General features: G+C 45.6%; 1 protein-coding gene across 3 annotated transcripts in view; it reads left to right on the forward strand.

Annotated features, from left to right (window-relative positions):
- efl1 (elongation factor like GTPase 1) overlaps window positions 1-23,578 on the forward strand; it is a 369,111-nt gene that overhangs the window by 311,760 nt on the left and 33,773 nt on the right. The window lies entirely within an intron of this gene.

A 23,578-nucleotide genomic window follows, 5' to 3' on the forward strand; every position in this document is an offset into this window, starting at 1 on the left:
ACCCATCTGGCTTGTACAGGTCCCTCCTGCCCCAGAACTGGTCCCAATTCCCCAGGAATCTGAAGCCCTTCCTCCTGCACTGCTTTTCCAGCCACACATTCACCTGAATTATCATTCTGGAGACTTGAACACCAAAGTTGGATCCTCAAATGTGAATATATTTGAAGTTAAGGCATTGCTGAGAGAAACAAAAATGGTGAAAGACTCAGAACCAGACTCGGACTCAACCACTTGGTTATAGGAGACACCCTCTTTACCCATAAAGGCATCCAGAAGGTAAGATTAAGAATTAAATTGATAATTCCTGCCTCTGTTAAATGTTCACGTCCTCTTTACACAATGTTCGGCCTTTTTGTGTCACTGACGCTGCCAGTGATCGCCAACTGTGCACAGTGGTTACCATGGAAATCAAATTGAAAAAGCCAATGACAAAGAAGAAGACATGAAGGAGAATCAACATTGCTAGACTGAAAGACTTGGTTTTCAATCGGAAATTAAACTGCAGCTCTCTAAAGGTTCGCTACTTTGGCGGAAATAGAACACATGTAGAGGAATGCATGGACTACATCAAGAGCACTGAATTCAATCATGGCCATATTGAAGGCAAAAATGAGGAGTGGCTTAGTACTGACACCTGGCATGCGATCAGTGAACGGAAAAAGGCCAAGCTCAATTAACTCAGCGCATCTGTTCCAGATGATAGAAAGCGGAAGAAAGAAGAATTCAAAGAAAAAGACAAGGGCCTAGAAATTCGGTGGGCTGTGCCACCAGTTAGCGCCTAAAGAGGGCTTTAGCGCCACTGGCCACACCTCCCGCGACATTTAGCGGAACGCTAATGGCGGCGTTAGCCTGTAGCGCTGCGCCGCCACCGATGACGTCATCGGTGTACGCAGCGCCCCGCTACCGCCCCGATCGCGATATTTGGTCGCGCCCCCCGCTGTAACGCCGGTCGCAAATCGCGACCGGTTCACAGGGCCTACCTGTGGCGGTAGTGGCGCAAATTAAGGTGGAGGTGCGGGGCGGCCATTTTTTTCGGTGGCCGCCTGCCAGCACCTCCTCGCGCTGCCGTCCCCAGCCTCCTGATACTTGCCCCCCCCCCCCCCCGGGCAGTGCCGGCTGTGTCCCGAGAGCCCGGCACTTCTCCTCGGTGCCAGGCTCTTTTGCCGGCACCCGCGATCGGTCATCGCGCTGGTGCAGGCCCCTCCCCCTTAAGAAGGGGAGGAAGGCCTGCAGTACCGCAGCGCACCGTGCTGGTGTGGTGCTGCGGCACGTTGCGCTGCGATATTCAGTTTCAGCGCCCCAAGAGGGACGCGGGCGCCTCGAGCAGTGCCCCGCGTCCCTCTTGGGACGCTCAAACTGAATTTCCGGCGGGCACAAGCGGCTCCGTTCGCAGCGGTAATTCCAGCGTTGACAAATAAGCTCGAGGTAGAAATGGCTACAGCAAGGGGAAATATAGGGTACTATCAGATCACAAAGAATCTTACAAGAGACTTTAAATGCCACAGCGACCATCCTGCCAAAAACATACATGGTTTGCTTATCACCAAACTGGAAGATATGAAGAGAAGGTGGACAGAGGACTTCCGCAAAATCCTCAACAAACCATCCCCAAACAGTACGATCGACTATAACTCCATTGAAAATATGGCTGAATCGATTGTCAGTTGAGGCAAAATTACAATGCATGAGCTGAGATCTACTATAGCTAACTTAAAGAACACCAAGTCACCCAGAGAGGATCTACTTTGTTTGAAATTATGTAAGAATATAAGAAATAGGAGTAGGCCATTTGGCCCCTCGAGCTTGTTCCGCCATTCAGTAAGATCATGGCTGAACTTCTACATCAACTCCACTTTCCCGCCCTATCCCCACATCCCTTGATTCCCTTAGTGCCATTGGTCTTGAATATACTCATTGACTGAGCCTCCACAGCCCTCTAAGGTAGAGAATTCCAAAGATTCACAACCCTCCGAGTGAAGACATTTCTCCTCGTTTCAGACTTAAATGACTGACCCCTTATTCTGAGACTGTGACCCCTAGTTCTAGACTCCCCAGCCAGGGGAAACGGCCTCTCAGCATCTACTCTGTCAAGTCCTCAAAGAATTTTATATGTTTCAATGAGATCACCTCTCATTCTTCTAAACTCCAGAGAGTATCGGCCCATTCTACTCAATCTCTCCTCATAGGACAGCCCTCTCATCCCAGGAATCAGTCTGGTGAACCTTCGTTGCACCCCCTTTAGGGCAAGTATATCCTTCCTTAGGTAAGGAGACCAAAACTATACACAGTACTCCAGGTGTGGTCTCGCCAAAGCCCTATATAATTGCAGTAAGACTTCCTTATTCTTATACGCCAACCCCCTTATACGCCAACCCCCTGCCATAAAGGCTAACATACCATTTGCCTTCCTAATTGCTTGCTGTACCTACATGTTAACTTTCTGTGATTCATGCAAAAGAACCCCAAAGTCCCTCTGAATATCAATATTTACTAATCTCTCAACTTTTAAAAATATTCTGCTTTTCTGTTCTTCCTACCAAAGTGGATAATTTCACACTTCCCCACATTATACTCCATCTGCCATGTTCTTGCCCAATCACTTAACCTGTCTACAGGAAACTCTTTTTTATCCGGCACCGATGGGACCGGCGTGGTGCCGGTTGATCAAAAAGTCCGGATTACAGAGAGGTATACTTACCAAGGTACGAGAGCCCCGTACACAGCCACAGGTGCAGGAGTCCCGGTTACACGGCCACAGATCCAGGAGTCCCTGTTGCATGGCCACAGGTGCAGGAGTCCCTGTTGCACGGCCACAGATCCAGGAACCCCGGTTACACGGCCACTAATATATAGTAAAACTTAGCTGAACCTACTCCTGAATTTTGCCGGTTAAGAGAGATTTCCGGATACTTAGGTGCCAGTTAAAAGAGAGTTTCCTGTATATCCCTTTGCAGCCTCTTTACATACTCCTTACAGCTTACTTTCCCATCTAGCTTTGTATCGTCAGCAAACCTGGATATATTACACTCGGTCCCTTCATCTGAGTCACTGATATAGATTGTATATAGTTGAGGCCAAAGCACTGATCCATGCGGCACTCCACTAATTACACCCTGCCATCCTGAAAAAGTCCCGTTTATTCCTACCCTCTCTGTTTTCTGTCCATTAACCAATCCTCAATCCATGCTAATACATTACCCCCAATCCCATGAACCCTAATCTTGTGCAATAACTTCTTGTGTGGCACCTTATCGAATGCCTTCTGAAAATCCAAATATACTATATCCACTGGTTCCCCTTTATCTACGCTAGTAAATTTGTCAAATGCGATTTCCCTTTCATAAAACCGTGTTGACTCTGCCTAATCATATGATTTTCCAAGTGCCCTTTTACCATGTCCTTAATAAAATATTCTAATATTTTCCCTACTACTGATGTCAGGCTAACTGGCCTATAGCATCCTGTTTACTCTCTCCCTCCTTAAACAGCAGGGTTACTACCTTCCAATCCACAGGGACCATTCTAGAATCTAGGGAATTCTGGATGTTCAAAACCAATGGATCCACTATCTCTGCAGCCACCTCTTTTAAAATCCTAGGATGTTGGCCATCAGGTTCAGTGGATTTGTCGGCTTTTAGTCCCATTAATTTCTCCAGTACTTTTTACATAAGAACATAAGAAGTAGGAGCAGGAGTAGGCCATACGGCCCCTCGGGCCTGCTCCGCCATTCAATAGGATCATGGCTGATCTGAACCTAGACTCACGTCCACTTCCCTGTCCTCTCCCCGTAACCCCTAATTCCCTTATCAGCTAGGAAACTGTCTATCTCCGTTTTAAATTTATTTAATGTCGCAGCTTCCACAGGTCTCTGAGGTAGCAAATTCCATAGATTTACTACCCTCTGAGTGAAGAAGTTTCTCTTCATCTCAGTTTTGAAAGGGCAGCCCCTAATTCTAAGATTATGCCCCCTAGTTCTAGTCTCACCCATCAGTGGAAACATCCTCCCCGCATCCACCCGATCAAGCCCCCTCACAATCTTATATGTTTCGATAAGATCACCTCTCATTCTTCTGAATTCCAATGAGTAGAGGCCCAACCTACTCAACCTTTCCTCATAAGTCAACCCCCTCATCTCCGGAATCAACCGAGTGAACCTTCTCTGAACTGCCTCGAGAGCAAGTATATCTTTTCTTAAATATGGAAACCAAAACTGCATGCAGTATTCCAGGTGTGGCCTCACCAGTACCCTGTATAACTGAAGCAAGACTTCCCTGCTTTTATACTCCATCCCCCTTGCAATAAAAGCCAAGATTCCATTGGCCTTCCTGATCACCTGCTGTACCTGCATACTAACCTTCTGTGTTTCATGCGCCAGGACCCCCAGATCCCTTTGTACTGTAGCACTTTGCAGTTTCTCTCCATTTAGATAATAACTTGCTCTTTGATTTTTTCTGCCAAAGTGCATAACCTCACACTTTCCAACATTATATTCCATCTGCCAAATTTCTGCCCACTCACTTAGCCTGTGTATGTCCTTTTGCAGGTTTTTTATGTCCTCCTCACTCACTGCTTTCCCTCCCATCTTTGTATCGTCGGCAAACTTGGATATGTTGCACTTGGCCCCCTCCTCCAAATCGTTAATATAGATTGTAAAGAGTTGGGGTCCCAGCACTGACCCCTGCGGAACACCACTAGTTTCTGATTGCCAACCCGAGAATGAACCATTTATCCCAACTCTCTGTTTTCTGTTAGATAGCCAATCTTCCACCCATGCCAGTATATTACCCCCAATCCCGTGATTTTTTATCTTGTGCAGTAAACTTTTGTGTGGCACCTTGTCAAATGCCTTTTGGAAGTCCAAATACACCACATCCACTGGTTCCCCTTTATCCACCCTGTTTGTTACATCCTCAAAGAATTCGAGCAAATTTGTCAAACATGACTTCCCCTTCATAAAACCATGCTGACTCTGTCCGATTAAATTATTCTTATCCAAATGTCCTATTACTGCTTCCTTACTAATGGACTCCAACATTTTACCAACCACAGATGTTAGGCTAACTGGTCTATAGTTTCCAGCCTTTTGTCTACCTCCCTTTTTAAATAAGGGCGTTACATTAGCAGTTTTCCAATCTGCTGGGACCTTTCCTCAATCCAGGGAGTTTGGGAAAATTACCACCAATGCATCCGCAATCCCTACCGCTACTTCTCTCAAGACCTTAGGATGTAAGCCATCAGGTCCAGGGGATTTATCCGCCTTAAGTCCCATTATCTTACCGAGTACCATCTCCTTAGTGATTTTAATCGTGTTTAGCTCCTCCCCCCCATAGCCCCCTGTTTGTCCAGTGTTGGGATATTTTTAGTGTCCTCTACTGTAAAGACTGATACAAAATATTTGTTCAGCGTTTTTGCCATCTCCATGTTCCCTACTACTAATTTCCCGGTCTCATCCTCTAAGGGACCAACATTCACTTTAGCCACCCTTTTTCTTTTTATATAACTGTAGAAACTCTTGCTATCTGTTTTTATATTTTTTGCTAGTTTACTTTCATAATCTATCTTCCCTTTCTTAATTAATCTTTTAGTTATTCTTTGCTGGCTTTTAAATGCTTCCCAATCTTCTATCCTCCCACTAGATTTGACTACTTTATATGCCCTTGTTTTCAGTCGGATACTATCCTTTATTACTTTACTTAGCCACGGATGGCTGTCTTTTCTTTTACGCCCCTTTTTCCTCAGTGGAATATATTTTTCTTGAAAGTTGTGAAATATCTCCTTGAATGTACACCACTGCTCATGTACCGTCTTACACCTTAATCTATTTTCCCAGTCCACTTTTGTCAACTCTGCTCTCATACCTTCATAGTCTCCTTTATTTAAGCTTAGTACGCTGGTTTGAGATCCAACCCTCTCACCCTCCAACTGAATTTGGAATTCAACCATGTTATGGTCACTCATTCCAAGGGCATCCTTTACTAGGACATTTTTTATTAATCCTGTCTCATTACACAGGACCAGATCTAAGATTGCCTGCCCCCTGGTTGGTTCAGTAACATACTGCTCAAGGAACCCGTCCCTAATGCACTCTATGAACTCTTCCTCAAGGCTGCCCTGCCCAATTTGATTTGTCCAGTCAATATGAAAGTTAAAATCTCCCATGATTATAGCTGTTCCCTTATTACAAGCCCCAACTATTTCCTGATTTATACTCTGACCAATAGAGTTGCAACTGTTAGGAGGCCTAAAGACTATGCCCACCAGTGACTTTTTCCCCTTATTATTCCTTATCTCCACCCAAACTCTTTCACTATCCTGATCCTTTGACCCAATATCATTTCTCACTATTGCAGCGATTCCATCCTTTATTAACATAGCCACCCCACCTCCCTTTCCTTCCTGTCTGTCCTTCCTAATAGTCAAATAACCCTGGATGTTTAGTTCCCAGTCATGGTCACCTTGCAGCCATGTTTCTGTAATGGCCACCAGATCATACCCATGTGTAGTTATTTGTACCGTCAACGCGTCTATTTTGTTACGAATGCTGCGTGCATTCAGATAAAGAACTTTTAAATATGTTTTGTGACAATTTATTCCTGCTTTTACCCCCTTTACTACTTTACCTTTATTATCTTTATATATTCTGTCCCTTCCTGACGCGCTCTGGTTTTTAATTCCCCCACTGCTACCTTGCTCTATTGCCTTCTCCGCTGACATTTTTATTTTTCGCTCTCTTGAAACCTCCCCCCCACTAATTAGTTTAAAGCCCTCTCTACAGCCCTAGTTATTCGATTCGCCAGGATTCTAGTCCCAGCACTGGCCAAGTGAAGTCCGTCCCAACGGAACAGCTCTCTCCTGTCCCAGTACTGGTGCCAGTGTCCCAAGAAGCAAAACCCATTTCTCCCACACCAGTCTTTGAGCCACGCATTTAACTCTCTAATTTTATTTACCCTAGCCAAATTTGCTCGTGGCTCAGGTAGTAATCCAGAGATTATTACCTTTGTGGTTCTGCTTTTTAATTTGGCCCCTAGCTGCTCATACTCCCTCAGCAGAACCTCTTTCCTTGTCCTATCTATGTCATTGGTACCAACATGGACCACGACAACTGGATCCTCCCCCTCCCACTCCAAGTTTCTCTCCAGCCCAGAGGAGATGTCCTTAACCCTGGCACCGGGCAGGCAACACAACCTTCGGGACTCTCGCTCTCGGCTGCAAAGAACCCTATCTATCCCCCTAATGGTACTATCCTCTACCACTACAACATTTCTTTTTACTCCCCCCCGCTTGAATGGCCCCTCATTCCACGGTGCTGTAGCCAGGTTGCTCATCCTCCCTGCAGTCCCCGCTCCCGTCCTCGCAGGGAGTAAGAGCCTCGAACCTGTTGGACAAAAGCAAGGGCTGCGGCTCCTCCAACACTCCCTCCTGGATCCCCCGTACCTGCCTCACTCATAGTCACACCCTCCTGTCCCTGACCACGGACTACATCTGAATTAGTTAATCTAATTGGTGTGACTACTTCCTGGAACACAGAGTCCAGGTAACTCTCCCCCTCCCTGATGTGTCGCAGTGTTTGAAGCTCGGACTCCAGCTCATCAACACGGAGCCGGACTTCTTTACTAATAATTACTTTTAAGTTCCTCACTCTCATCAGACCCTTGGGTCAAAGAAAGTGGAGAAGAAAGCTTGACTACCAACCTTGCATTTATTTAATTTAGTGTGGGGGAACCAAAGGTTTCCAAGAAGGGGAACAGAAGTGATTGTAACAACTGGCATGATCTTACATTACCCGCTAGCAAACTTCCATCATTATCCTCAACAGAATTGGGGCAGCCGTTGATGGCAGACTCCAAGAAGAGCAAGCTGGTTTTCACCAGAACAGATCTTGCATCGACCAGATCACCTGCTTTAATAAGCACGTCAACACCTGTAGCTGTAACAGCAGCAATAAATTTAAATGCCACAGACTTCTGTCAGGTGCCAGTACATAGTTATACACCTCCTCACAGTTTATCAAGTTGCACTGCACCCAGGAGGTCACAGGTAAGGAGTGCTTTCAGATTTAAACGTTTTCCAAAATCTGAGAAGCAAGAGGTAGCCATATTAGCAACGGTTATTCACAACTGCATGGGTTCTGTGCCACCGTTCTATGAAACATACAAGTGGTATTAGATCCCCAAGATGTGGTTGTGCACCGACTTGTGGCTTGATCCCTTCGTGTTGGAGCGGAAGAGGTCTATTACTAACTGGCATCTTTCAGTCACGTTGAGGTGCTTGTTTGAAATAACCTGGGACCAGATAATTTTTGAGTTCCATTTTTGTGATGTTATGAAGAGGGAGTTTGTGTTTCTACTGTTCCAGTTCATGATGTTACGGGATGGAATGACATAATCACATAAAGAGGCATTTCTACAAAGTGCCTGCTCCCAAATTTCCTGAAATAATAAACCACTGTAAAAAGGTAGAACTGAGAAACTGTGCATGTATCTCACACCGATTTGCATTTATATATTGGCCCGAATTTTCCAGGATGGTAGTGGGCGCGATCGGTGGCTGGTTGGGTGGGAAAGTTGTTATTTTTGACTGGGTCGGGAACCCGCATCATCTCGCTCCCACGTGCCTTTCCCCCAGGTGCATCTGTCATCGAGGAGCTGACTCGACCGGCAGCGGCGGGTGACCCAATTGAAATCATTATCAGGTAGTTTTACAGGCACTTAAGAGCCTTTTTCCAATTTCCCTGCATGGCCACGGGATTCACGCAGCTCGGGAACCACATCTGTCAACCTGAGGCGCAAGTTCCGTGGCCATTGCTCCAGCTGATTACTTGACAGCATCAAATGTACAGTAAAAGCTCCACCTGACAGATGATCACTTTCCTCAGCCAGAAGCTGTTGCTCAGTTCATTTCCAGCACCGATTCTGCAGGCTGCAAGTGTTTCCAGCAAAGTCTCCATCCAGTCTCACCTCATTGGAAGAACTCTCACCATTGACAGAATGCTTCTGTCATCTGTACTTCACCTGCCATCTATTCCATCAACATGGGTGCCGTTTATACTGTCTCACCTTGGTCCTCAGAATCGGACCACGATGAGCCCCAACACCAGCAGTACCAGGCACACCAGCAGCACCAACAACAACACCACCAACCTTCTCGGCAATCACCTGATGCTGCACAGGACACAGGGCATCAGCACCACTGTTCCCTCTAAGGTGCGTGGCTACGCACACGTCCCAGAGCTCGCGCGCACTTCAAATAAAATGCCGCGCAGAGAACTGGACTGCCGGACAGCCCGAGCAGCAGAGGGGCCCAATACACAATCCCCGGAAGGCAGACAGAGCCGTTTGCAAGTCTTGCGAACTCAGAGCTGATTCCAATTAGAAAGTAACAAAAGAGTTGGGGCAGCGGCCACATGATGAGGGAATGGGTGAGGGGTTGGGAAGTTCCACGTGCTGCAGGCAGAAGCTGTAGAGGAGCCGTACTCAGCCGGTTGTCATGGTGATGAGGGCAGAGTCTCCTCCCTCCTTTGGCACCACAGTTCCAGGGGCCTGTGTTACACAAACCGCGAGGTCCCCGCACGTTAAATCGGAGCGGTGCCAGTCTGAGCTGGGCCTTTCTGAGCCGGGCAAATCGGAGCAGGGCCATTCCGAAGCGGGCCAGCTCAGTGCAGCCAGCCACCGCTATGGGGCTGGACAAAGCTTTCAAAATCGGTGGGAGAGATCGGGAGTTAACCCCGTGTACCTCATCTTATTAAGCTTGTTACAGGTGAGTGAGTCGCCAAATTTTACCTGCAACAGGTGAGTAAGGAGGGACTTTGTTGCTGTCAGATGGCAGTGACCTGTTGTAGGAGAGGAAATGAGAGACGAGTTAGTGCGAATTTTGAGCTGTATGCGAATCTGCTTTTTAAAATAAAATGAGCCTACTGCACATGGGTCTAAGATCAGACTTTCAATCATTAGGTGCAGCAAGGAAGCATTTTAGCAGCAGGAAGAGGAGCAATTAACAGAAGTTTAACTTACTTTTATTTGCTACTTTTTGCTAAATCCAGTGTTGCACCAGAGGTGGATTTATGGTTTTAGTCTTGTTGCTGATGAAAAACCTTAATAATATAAAAAGTGGGGAAAATTGGAACTTACTTTTGAAAATCAGAATTCTGGCATCAGGTTTGTGTTTTTCGAAATGTTGAGGCGCCTCACTTCCTACAGGCCATAGCAGTTAGCACATCTGTCTGCGGAAGAGTTCAAACTGCCTGGGGGCAACAGAGGTCGCCTTTGTCAGAGACAAAAATATGAGATTTTTTTTTTAATTTGTAAAATTGTTTAAAGCCGTAAAAAAAAATACGGGGAATTGATGTTAATTTTACCGTAAACAAACTTGCAGAATGGGCATGTAAATGACAAATGAATTTCAATATCGATAAGTGTGAGGTGGTGTATTGTGGTAGGAGGAATAAGGAGGCGACCCACTCCTTGGAAAATAAGAGTCTAAATGGGGTAGAGGTGCAAAGGGATCTCGGGGTATCGATTCACAAATCATTAAAAGTAGCAACGCAGGTTAAAAAAAGCCATAAATGTGCAAATAAAGCACTGGGGTTCATTTCTAGAGGAAAATAATTCAAAAGCGGAGAAATTATGCTAAACTTGTATAGAACCATGTCTGATTGTCTCATGATTTGAGACGGTGGGGTGGCGATATGGCATTACTGTATATAGGCTTTTAAGTGGTTGCTGTTGCTGCCGTTGTTGTAAAAGTTGCTGTTGTAAAATTTGCCCACGAACGAAAAGGTCGCGCTCAAAGGAGTTCATGGCCCAGTCACTACAAAAAAAATTTAGAGGGAACATTGATCAGCATCCGAGCACATTGCTGCCAGGGATGGCCTCATCATGGCCAGATTTAGTTAACTTTGCGCTGTACACCCATAGGGCTGCCACATGATATTCCAAGTTGGCACCACCCCACACCAACACCATAAAGCATCCCTACAATGACCAAGCCATTCCTTTCACACTCATCTCCATTGCGGGGGGTACCATTATGTCTCACCATTCACTGCAACTCACTAAGCCACTTCCAAGGGTGCACACAAATCTGTCCCAAGTGTTGAAAATAAAGATTTTTATGTTTGACACCACATTAACAGAAACTTTACATAAACATTGCATAAAACACCCATGTGGCTACCATTGTGTGTTGTTAGTTGGTATTCTTCCCCTAGGATGAATGGTGTGTGTGAGGGGTGGCTAGTGAGATGGGGATGTGATAATGTAGATAGAGAGAGAGGGATGGGTGGAGGTGCAAGGTATGTTGGTGTGATTAGGGATGTGCAGGAGTGGGGTAGGGAAGGCAGAGCGATGGGGATGTGATGAGAGACACAGCAGGATGAAGTTGCGTGTGGCTTTGTACCAACGTTTCCTGATCTAATGAGATCATTAAAGCGTTTGCAGCACAGCACCCAGGTCCTCCTGACCACATCCCTGCTTGTGACCTCCTCTACAATGTGCAACCAGGCTGTCTTGGTCTCCTGGGGAGGTCTCTTCCGTCCATTGGAAGGGAAGAGGACCTCCCTGCATGCTCTGACTCCCTCCATAAGCATATGGAGTGAGTCATCGGAGAACCTGGGTGCAGCCCTCTGCCTCTGTGCAGTCGTTGTCAGTGTTTGCAGCACTCCAGTGCTGTAGTGCACTGACAGCACTATGTTAGATGAAACTTCAAATCTAATGTGGCCATGGTCCCTTTAAATATCCTGGCTGAAAACGCGTCATGAATTACGTCACCAGACCCGCTCCATCTAATTGGGCCGGGTAACGCACAGGGTGGGCTTAATAGGCCCCATTAAGGTAAGTTCATTTTCAACAGCAGGATGGAGCCAGCAGCGGGGTCGCGACCCGCCACGGACACCACCCGCACCAGTCCCGCCAAGGCAAAATTCCGGCCATTATCTTTAACATAGAAAATATTTTACAGAGAGGGAAGAAGCAATCGCATTTTGAATTATGGAACAGTTTACTAGCAATTTTTCTCCATTTTATTGCAACTGGTTTGTGAAAATATGAATGTACGTACTATGACGGAGAGGAAAAGACTCTCTGGTCCACCCAGCCTGTCCCACACAGTTGTGATACCTTGTGTATCACAATATATACACTCCTCACCCCACCTGAAACCATAGGATCTCCTGGGAGAAATGAAAAACCAGAAAAAAATACAGAATGTGTTCAGATTTTCTTTAAATTATTTATTAATAGACAGCAGATATCAGTAATATCCTGTCAATGCAGCTATCTCGGGGATTTAACTCTGGTGGTTTTGGGAGCACAGAAACAGTTGGAGTAATTATAATTTCATACAATAAAAATACAATATCAGAAATATAGGAAAAGTCCATTTGACCCAATAAGCTTATTCAATTTATGTCATTCCACCCCACAACCTGTCGTCTTATTATATCCGTCTAACCCTTTGCTTTCCAGAAATGCATTTGACACACTCTTGGATAGGAATGCACATGGCCAAAAAAGACCAATTCATCCATCTGGCTGACCTCAGAATTTAAAACCAGAAAGACAAGGGGCTGGATTTTCTCAGTGGAGACGTGTTGGAGGAGGGACTGCTGCTTGCCTGGTTTCAGTCCCACCTCCATCAGCCTCTGGCCAACCAGTGGGAATTTCCTCTGATTGACCTTGTTAAGCCCGCCCGGCGGGCTCAGCAGGCCAATTAGATGGAAGTCAGTGACCGAGCACGTCAACGTATGACGTGTCATCTGTCAAGAATTTTTGAAAGAAGAAATGTCATCATTTGACAGCTCTGTGAAGCTGTCAAACACTGACATTCTGTGTGGTTTGATGAGTCCTTGTGTTCAGGACTCATCAAACCTTTTTACTTTGTAGAAATCAGATGACTGTTAGATCAGAGGATCCAAGAGCCGGTCTGTGATATCTACATTGGAGATGTCGAGACTCTGGCTCCACAGCGGCTGAAGGCTGTAGGCAGAAACAAAGGTAAGTGAACATTTTCTAACACTTTACACTCACCTCACATACTTACCACAATATTTCTTGAGGCTAAAGGGATCAAGGGATATGGGGAGAAGGCAGGGACAGGGTACTGAATTTGGATGATCAGCCATGATCTCATTGAATGGCGGAGCAGGCTCGAAGGGCCGAATGGCCTACTCCTGCTCCTATCTTCTATGTTTCCACACTTGCACCCATCACTCACCTCTACATCGCACTTTCAGACCCCTCCGACCCCCGCAGACCTCCTACTCGGCTCCTACACCCTGGCGGGGTTCCCCAAGGTCGGGAAGCCCGCACTTCGCAATGAAAAATGGGAATAATCCTATTTTCTGACTGTTAACAGACAGTTAATAGGCTTTAATCCCTTTCCCGCCTCGAGGAGACGGGACCCGGGGCAGGATTGTAGTACCATTATTCAAGAAGGGTAGTAGGGAAAAACCGGGGAACTACAGGCCAGTGAGCCTAACATCAGTGGTAGGAAAATTATTGGAAAAAATCCTGAGGGACAAAATTTGTCTCCACTTGGAGAGGCAAGGATTAATCAGGGATAGTCAACATGGCTTTGTCAAGGGAAGATCATGTCTGACTAATTTGATTGAATTTTTTGAGGGGGTGACTAGGTGTGTGGATGAGGGTAACGCAGTGGATGTGGTATACATGGATTTCAGTAAGGCCTTCGATAAAGTCCCGCACAGGAGACTGGTCAAGAAGGTAAGAGCCCATGGAATCCAGGGTGCCTTGGCACATTGGATACAAAACTGGCTTAGTGGCAGAAGGCAGAGGGTGATGGTCGAAGGTTGTTTTTGTGACTGGAAGCCTGTGGCCAGTGGGGTACCACAGGGATCGGTGCTGGGTCCCTTGCTGTTTGTGGTCTACATTAATGACTTGGATATGAATGTAAAGGGTATGATCAGTAAGTTCGCGGATGATACAAAAATTGGTAGGGTGGTAAATAGCGAGGAGGGTAGCCTCAGTCTGCAGGACGATATAGATGGGTTGGTCAGATGGGCGGAACAGTGGCAAATGGAATTTAACCCGGAAAAGTGCGAGGTGATGCACTTTGGGGGGACTAACAAGGCAAAGGAATACACAATGAATGGAAAGACCCTAGGCAAGACGGAGGGTCAGAGGGATCTGGGTGTGCAAGTACACAGATCCCTGAAGGCGGCGGAACAGGTGGATAAGGTGGTAAAAAAGGCATATGGGATACTTGCCTTCATTAGCCGAGGCATTGAATATAAGAGCAAGGAGGTTATGATGGAGCTGTATAAAACACTGGTTAGGCCACAGCTGGAATACTGTGTGCAGTTCTGGTCGCCACACTACAGGAAGGATGTGATCGCGTTAGAGAGGGTGCAGAGGAGGTTCACCAGGATGTTACCAGGGCTGGAGCGCTTCAGCTATGAAGAGAGACTGGGCAGATTGGGTTTGTTTTCCTTGGAGCTGAGGAGGCTGAGGGGGGACATGATTGAGGTGTACAAAATTATGAGGGGCATAGATAGGATGGATGCTGAGGAGCTTTTTCCCTTAGTAGAGGGGTCAATAACTAGGGGGCATAGATTCAAGGTAAAGGGCGGGAGGTTTAGAGGGGATTTGAGAAAGAACTTTTTCACCCAGAGGGTGGTTGGAGTCTGGAACTCACTGCCTGAAAGGGTTGTGGAGGCAGAAACCCTCACAACATTTAAGAAGCATTTGGATGTGCACTTGAAATGCCATAGCATACAAGGCTACAGGCCAAATGCTGGAATATGGGATTAGATTAGACAGGGCTTGATGGCCGGCGCGGACACGATGGGCCGAAGGGCCTCTATCCGTGCTGTATTACTCTATGACTCTATGAGGATGGCTTCCCACCTCCTGGCAAGAGGGTACGGAGGCGGGTTGGGGGCGGGTTTGACACCCGGCCCCAAAATCTGCAACTTTCCCTCCCGGCAGTCCCGCCTCCTCGGGGCTGAGAAAATCCAGCCCATGGATATTCCTCTAACTCGTGTGATTGTCTTGCCTATTCCTGTCCATCTCGCTCTTAGAATTGCTGGTGTTATCAACCCCACCCGTACTCTGGGCATTCCATTCCGAAAATACACCACTGTTTGCTTCCTCTGTTAACCTGCTAAGGTAGTTTCTTCCCAAGGATATAATTTCACCCCAATGGGATTAATGTTATCATTTGTTCAGTTCTGCCCAATGGTCTCCTGTACCCAGACCTTAACATAAACCCTTGACACACTCACTTGTGACTCTGCCATCATATAGGTCAAATTGGCCATTGAAAGTCAAGCCAGTAGTGATAGCCTCAGGAGTAAAAAAAAAAGGTACACAGGATTCTTGGCTTTATAGAAAAAGGCATAGAGTACAAAAGCAAGGGAGTTATGGTAAACCTTTATAAATCACTGGTTAGGCTCTGGCTGGAGTATTGAGTCCAATTCTGGGTACCGCCCTTTAGGAATGATGTCAAGGCCTTGCTGAGGGTGTAGAGAAGATTTACCAGAATGAAAAGGGGTAACATTTTAATATATTTAGCAGCATTTCCTGAGGTGCCGATTGGAAATGGACGCTTAGCGTTTGGAGCGCTGCTCAGGCACTTCAGCTGCTTTATAGGAAGGATCCTTAATTTACATCAAATGTGGGGCCTTTATAAGTCTTGTGCACAATTGATGGAAAGATTTCCACTGCATTAGGTGCTTCCTGTTCATGCTTGCCTGCATTTGATTATATCGGCATCAAAGTGCTGTGGTGCTTTGGGTACATCCCAACGTATTATCAGCCCCAAAGTGTACTGAAATATTCTCAATTAACTTTCTTCAGCAGAGGTTTGATGGTTGGACAACACGCACGCCTCCATAGGTTGTGTTGAGAGCAAGGCATGCCAAGCATAGATTGTGTCTACATGTTGTATGATGGAGAATCCCCTCATAATTGATGCTTTTTAATTTTGGGGTGGAGGATACATTTTGCACTAGTCATAGTGTAGGTGAAGGAAGTCTGTGCTGAAGGGTGGCACACTTTTGCCGCCCAGTGCCAGCATCAAATGTTGCCAGGTCAGTTGTAGCACAACTCGATGCCATATGCCTTTGCTCCAGCATCAAAAGAGCACTTTGTATTCATCCTTCAAACACGATCTCTCTGAGCAAGATAGCCAACTTCGTACCAAGCTAAGGGCACTTTTGTGTTGTGTGCCTTCATCCACTAAACCTGCATAGCAACCACCCAAACTCATCTCACATTGGATCCTTACGGCCAGAGGAGAGAGGAAACTTTTATCTCGCCTCTCTGGACTGCATTTGAATCCAGGCCCCAGTGTTTAAATACATGTACTTTTAAATAGTTAAATCTTATCTGGAAACTACCATCAGACCACAAAAATCAGAGATTTTTGAAAATGAGCTGTAATTCACAGTTTAACACAAAATGGTATGTTTTATTTTTATTTATGTCTGTAAAATGTGCCACTTCGGTTTTGTCCTTTCCACTTGCCATATGGAAGAAAGCATAATTATTGAGAAGTATTTAAAGGACTTAATCTTAATGTGCAATATGGACCGTGTTTTATTCTGTCGGTTGTTCCGCTCTGTTTGATATTTTGCTACATGCTCCTTTTTAAAAGTAATAAACTGTCCTAAACTCAGCAGATGCACAATGAGAACAGCTATAACGTAGGACTGTATCAGATTCAAACTTTGAAATGGCAATGTGCTTTACATTGACTACATTCCCATGCTGTACAACAGTGGGATTTTTTCCAGATGTTCGGTTTTATTGATGTGAAAATTCGGAAGAGGCACGTTTTCAAAACCATTTCAGATCCGGTTACAAGCTTTGATTGTGGTATCCAATAGCTTAAACCATTTCCTATTCTGTTGCATTATTTCATTGTGGCATCATAGTACTTAATAACTCTACAAGAGAGTTTATTTTTCTACCATATTCTGTGCCTTGAAACAGAAATGCTTTCTTAAACAAGTTGAAGTGAATCACTGACGTTATTGAAAATCAAAGAAAACCCCTCAAAATTTAGTAAATTGTCACAAAGAGCAGACAGCATTTCTGAGGGACAAGGTTTTTAATATTTAATCTGAATTATAGAACTACTTGCCTTATTTTGTTGCATGACATAGTAAAGCCTTCTGATTGCTCATTATCTATTGTAGGCATCACTGACTGAACAAGTCCCTCTCTGAAATCATAGCCCTATTCACGATGCAGCAATGACATTTAAAATTTCCAATCAGCCCTACTGCATCCCTCTGGCTATTTCTAAAGTGTCTGTGGCTATACACTGTGCTGGCACTCATGGCTGTGTGACACAACTGAGGCAAAGTTACTGTCACAAGGATAGCTAGCTGCCCATGTCCCCTTGAACACATGGTTTCTAATGAACTTTTGCACATTGTACTTGGTCGTAAAATTAAAAAAATATACCTCTGGAAATGCTGGAGCGTTATTTTGCTTCATCTTTTGAGAGGAATCCCGAGGGAATTGCATCTCAGTGTATTGAGAATTGAACTATTGGGTTTATTGCAGCATTAATATAGTTTACTGTGAGCTAATGTTTTTCTTACTTGACTCCAGATTATTCATGCCAGGGTTTCATAATGAGTAGGAAGATTCCCAGTAAACTGGTTAAGCTCGAACATACCCTCAGCTTGCTTGGAGGTCCCTAAGCTTTGGCTCTGCTACCCTGTGCCTAAACTTTCTGGATTTAGATAAATGGGTTTGTGTCCCTATGGGGAGAGAGTGTACAGTCTATAATGGGCAGATATAAAATTCTACATGTATAGATTTATTACTCTGTCAGAAATATTGAATAGTTACTTTGCCTCGGTATTTACATGGGAGACTAACATGGTGGACATGATAGTAGAAGAAGAGAGCAAAAAAGATATAAAGACATTTAAGATAGAAAGGGGGAGATAATTGAAAAACTAATCAAACTTATAGAGGACAAAACTCCTAGTCCGGAAGGATTCCATCCATGCGTATTAAAAGAAGTTAGGGAAGAGATAACAGAGGCACTATTACATATATATATAAAAATTAATTAGAAGAGGGAATAGTGCCGGAGGACTAGTGGGCAGTTAATGTGATTCCTATATTTAAAAAGGGAGATACAACAAGTCCAGGGAACTGTAGACCAATTAGCTTAACGTCGGTGATAGGAAAGATAATAGAATCCTTATTCAAAGATGTAATAGAAAAACATCTAGAAGCTGAAAATATAGTGGAGGAGGCAGCAGAACATAAATAGAGCAGGAGAAGAGGCAGCGTGGACCTGAGCGGAGGCGGCACCGGAGGCAGCAGTATCTCTGGAGAATTATAAAACAACAAAAGAAGCTCGGCGTGACGTCATAGGACAGCAGGTAGGTGATTGGTTGGTGAGTATTAATGATTCTTTTTCTCTAAGCTAGGACAGTGGTTTAAACTAAGAGTAGGAAACTGTAACGTGCTTTATTAAATAAAAAACTTAACTAGATAAACTAATTAATATAACTATAATTAATCACTGAATAAAGATTTTAACTAATTAAGTAAATAAAATAAGGTTAGACTAAGTCATGGCAGAGCAGGTTGTGTCTGGACTGCAGTATGTGGGAGTTTATGTACAGCGAGACTGTCCCAAGTGAACACATCTGCAGTAGATGTCTCCATCTCAAATCTCTGGCTCAGAGTCATTGAGCTGAAGTGCGAGTTGGCGACACTCCAACACATAAGGGAGGGGGAAGAGTATCTGGACAGTTTGCTCCAGACCTCAGTCACACCTCCTACAGAGGTGCAGGATCAGAACAGGGTTGGTGTGACCGATGATGTGCAGAGTAAGGAGAACCCAGGTAAAAAGGGGAACGAGGATCTGCAGAAAATGATCCGATCCAACAGGTACAATGTACTTGCTACCTGTGAGGATAAGGATAAAGACTGTTGGAAGGACAGCCAGAATGCGGACCATGGCACTTTGGAGAAGGAGGCTGCCCTAAGGGGGAGGAGGATGAGGAGAGGTCGCGTAATGTGGTAGTTGCAGGGGATTCTATAAGTAGGGGGACATATAGCATCCTCTGTAAGCAGGATCGAGAGTCCCACATGGTATGTTGCCTACCTGGTGCCAGTGTAAGTGACATCTCGAACCGGCTTGAAAGGATACTGGAGAGGGAGGGAGAGGAGAAGAGTAGACAAGAGTCCTGTTTGGGGAGTACCAGGAACTAGGAGCTAAATTAAAGAACAGGACTTCCAGGGTTATAGGGGGAAAAATTCAGTTGTTTGCGCCTCCTGTTAGCGCCTTAAGAGGGCGCTAATGGGGCGCAAAGCAACTAGCGCCCGGGCGCACCGATGTTTGCGCCGCTCGCAAAATTAACTAGACATTTTGCGGCGGCACTAAACGCTACCGCCACGATCTCCTGCGCCGGCAGATCGTGACGTCAGTCGAGTGCGCAACGCCCCGTTAGCACCCCGGACCGGATATTGAGTGGCGCCCCCTGCCTTACGGCCTGCCGCTAGCGACGACGGGTTGAGGGGAGCGTTATGCTGTCAGAAAGGGACTAGGGGAGCGCTATTTAAAGGCGACCACTTCCTGCCTATTTTTGTCGGTGACATTTTTGCACCACGCATTTTGAGAGAGAGAGACTTCTGGAGAGATTCAATGCTGTGTGAAGGAGTTTTGAGTACTGAGCAGCACTTTGCAGGTTTATTTTGATTGGCCCTTCCTTGCTTCGCCAGCGCTCTGCGGTAGCGCCTCGCTCCTCGGCCTTTGCGCCTTAAGACAGGCGTGAAGCGCCTGATTTAGCGCTCCAATCACCTCCAGGGGCGATAAAAGCCAAGTTTGCTGTCGGAGGCGATAATTAGCGCCAGGCGCTAAACTTTGCGCACGGCCGATAATGGCGCCCCAAACGGGGCGATACTGAATTTTTCCCCCATAATCTCTGGATTATTACCTGAGCCACGTGCAAATTGCCAAAGGGATAAGCTGATTAGGGAAGCGAACACGTAGCTAGAGGAGTGGTGTGGGAAAGAGGGGTTCCATTTCATGGGGCACTGGCACCAGTATTGGAACAGGAAGGAACTGTATCGTTGGGATAGGCTCCACCTGAACCGATCTGGGACCAGGGTCCTAGCGGAAAGTCACAAGAACTTTAAACTAGTAAATGGGGGGGAGGGCTCAGGTGGAAATTGTAGTAAAAATAGTAGTTCAAAAACAAACGAAAGGGAAGAGAGTAGAGTAACAGTCAGAAATTGTGCTTTAGCCACTACATGTAGAGGGAAAACTAAAAGATGTAAAGTGATTAAACCAGGTGAGAGAAATAAGAAACAAGTGAGAAAAACATTAGAGTTGAAGGACAGGCTCGGGTGTGTGGCCCAAATAAGCATTCTTTATACAAACGCACGGAGTTTAAGGAATAAATTTAATAAACGGCAGGTGCAAATTCAAATTGGAGGGTATGACATGGTAGCCATTACAGAGACATGGCTGCAAGACGGTCCGGACTGGGAACTAAATATACCAGGCTATAAGGTCTACTGGAAAGATAGGGAAAATGGCAGAGGGCAGGAGTAGCCTTAGTAATTAAGGATGAAATCACTTCAATGATAAGAGAGTATATAACGAGAGGTAAGCAGGCAGTGGAGACTTTATGGGTAGAATTAAGAAATAGGAAAGGATTTAAGACTGTAGTGGGAGTTGTGTATAGGCCCCCTGGTAGCAGCTGTGAAGTGTATAAATGCAGAGATTAGGCAAGCGTGTAGTAAAGGCAGGGTGGTTTTAATGGGGGATTTTAACTTTCATATAGATTGGGATAAGCAGACTAGCACCTGTCAGAAAGGTAGTGAATTTCTTGAGTGTGTCCGGGATAGTTTTCTGCAACAATATGTCCTAGAGGCAACAAGGGGGCATGCCATATTAGATTTAGTAATGAGCCAGATTTAGTTAACAGCCTAACTGTGCATGAACATTTATCCAATAGCGATCATAACAGGATCGAGTTCAACATAGCGTTTGAAAGGGAGAAACGCGAAACAGCTACTAAGGGGGAATTTTTCGGGGGGTCAGCGGGTGCGTTTGGTGGTGGGTCAGGTGGGGGAAAAAATTTGGACAGCAGGTAGGGAACCCGCTGCCACACAACTTTCCCAGATGTCGGGTCTGCCGACGCTGAACAGACCCAACATGCAGCGGTGGGGGAGGCAATTTAGGTCATTATGACATTGTTAAGAGCCATTTAAAAAGTATTTTGAGCTCACCTTTAAATTTTACAAGGTTGCCCATGGGTTCCATGCTGCTCGGGGATCACGTCAGGTAAGCAGGTCGGGAGTTGTGTTACCATGAAATCATCTCTTGACAGCTGCAAATGTGTTATGAAAGCTCCCATCTCATAGCTGTTCACTTTCCAAGCTCAGAAGCTGTTGCTTACTGCATTTGGAAGACAGATTGAGCTTTATGCAGGTTGCAAGTGTTTCGAGTAAACTCTGTATCCAGTGTCACCTCATTGGAACAACCTTTCTCACCATTGACAGATCGCTTCTGTCATCTCAAGTTCACCTGCCATCTATTACATCAGCATCGGTGCCCTTGAAGCTATCTCACCTTGGTCCTCAGAATCTCACCACGATCAGCAGCAGCACCATGTTGAAGTGCCTTACTTCTTAGCTCTGGGTAATGACTCAATACACACTTGGATTCGTCAGACAGACAGGCCTTTTATTTCATTTCTTGCAAGGGGAATCAGCACCTCTACTCAAGGGGTGAGGCTACTATTCCAATGATACAGCGTAAGCGTTCCATATTTATACAGTGTAACAAACAAGTTTGATTGACATTCCTTTGTTCCTCTATCAGGATACATTTTAGATTAATCATCAGGTAGAAATAACATATTGACAGAAGGATCCTGGACACATAAGTCAACCGTTAATCTATAACAGGGCATGAATCGTGTAACCGGAGGTCCTCTTTAATCATATATTGGGAGGCTAGCTTTGCTTACGGTCACAAGTTATCAGGTCATTGGTACATCAAAGGAACTCATTATTTCACTTCTACATTCTCATTAGGTGGGCAGACATCTGTTCTTGGCTGTAGTCCGAGTACGTACAATAGCTCTAGTTACACATCGACACTTGCCCAGTGTCAAGTCTGAAAACTTTTACCCAGCAAGCACTTGAAATTAACCCCTTATATCATGTAGATTTCCTCAACCAACAACACCAACCTTCTCCCCAATTAACTGATGCTGCACAGGACACAGGGCATCAGCACCCGACAACATTGCTGCCCATGAGGCCAGTGATAGCCTCACCATAGCCAGATTTACTTCACTTGACGCTGTACACCCTGGCTGCCACATGATGCACCAGATTGGCACCACTTAACACCAACAGCATAAAGCATCCCTACAATGCCCAAGCCATTCCTTTCACACTCATCACCATTGCGGGGGGTACCGTTCTGTCTCACCATTCACTGCAACTCACTAAGCCACTTCCAAAGGTGCACACAAATCTGTCCAAGAACACAAAGTGTTGAAAATAAAGATTTCAATGTTTGACAGCACATTAACAGAAACTTCACATGAACATTGGCTAAAACACACAAGTACTTACCCTTATGTGTTAGTTGGTATAATTAGACTAGGATGAGTGTGAGGGGTGGCTAGTGAGATAGGGAAGTGATAATGAAGATAGAGAGGGATGGGTGGAGGTGCAAGGTAAGTTGGTGTGAGTAAGGATGTACAGGAGTAGGGTAGGGAAGACAGAGTGATGGGGATGTGATGAATGGCACAGCAGGATGAGGTTGAGTGTGGCTTTGCAGTAACGTTTTGTGATCTACTGAGATCATTGAAAGGTTTGTGCCACTGCAGCCCGGTCCTCCTGATGACATCCCTGCTTGTGTCCTCCTGTGCAATGTGTAACCAGGCTGCTTTGACCTCCTGGGGAGGTTCCTTCCGCCCATGGGAAGGGAAGAGGACTACCCTGTGTGCTGTGACTCCCTCCAAAAGCATATGGAGGGAGTCATGGAAGAGCCTGGATGCAGCCGTGCACCTCAGTGCTGTAGAACACTGACAGCAGAACTGTCAAAATAAATTTGCGCATGGTCCCTTTAAGGAAACCGGCTGATGATGCGTCATCAAGTGACGTCATCAGACCCGCTTCCTTCAATTGGCTGGCAAACGCGCTGGGTGGGCTTAACAAGCACAATCAATGTAAAATCACTTTGGACAGTGGGCTGGAGCCAGCAGCGGGGTCACACCCCGCCACCGACCCCGGCCGCACTGGACCCACTGAGGTAGGGGAAATCATAGCCTAAGATTCTAGATTTGGGTAAGGCCGACTTCAAAGGGATGAGACAGAGACTGTTCACAGTAAACTGGGCAAATCTGTTAATGGGTAAAATGACAGAAGATCAGTGGGAGATGTTCAAAAAAGAATTTGTGATACGGAACCAGTTTATACCCCTGAGGGGCAAGAGCTCTACTTGTCAATAAAAACAGCCATGGACAACTAAAGAGGTAAGGGACAGCATAAAACTAAAAGAAAAAGCATACAAAAATGCAAAAAATAGCACAGATCCTGACAAATGGGAAAGATACAAAGAA

This window comes from Somniosus microcephalus, chromosome 27 (assembly GCF_052327205.1).
Source record: "Somniosus microcephalus isolate GS21.2 chromosome 27, FLI_Smic_1.0, whole genome shotgun sequence".
Classification (NCBI taxonomy): domain Eukaryota; kingdom Metazoa; phylum Chordata; class Chondrichthyes; order Squaliformes; family Somniosidae; genus Somniosus; species Somniosus microcephalus.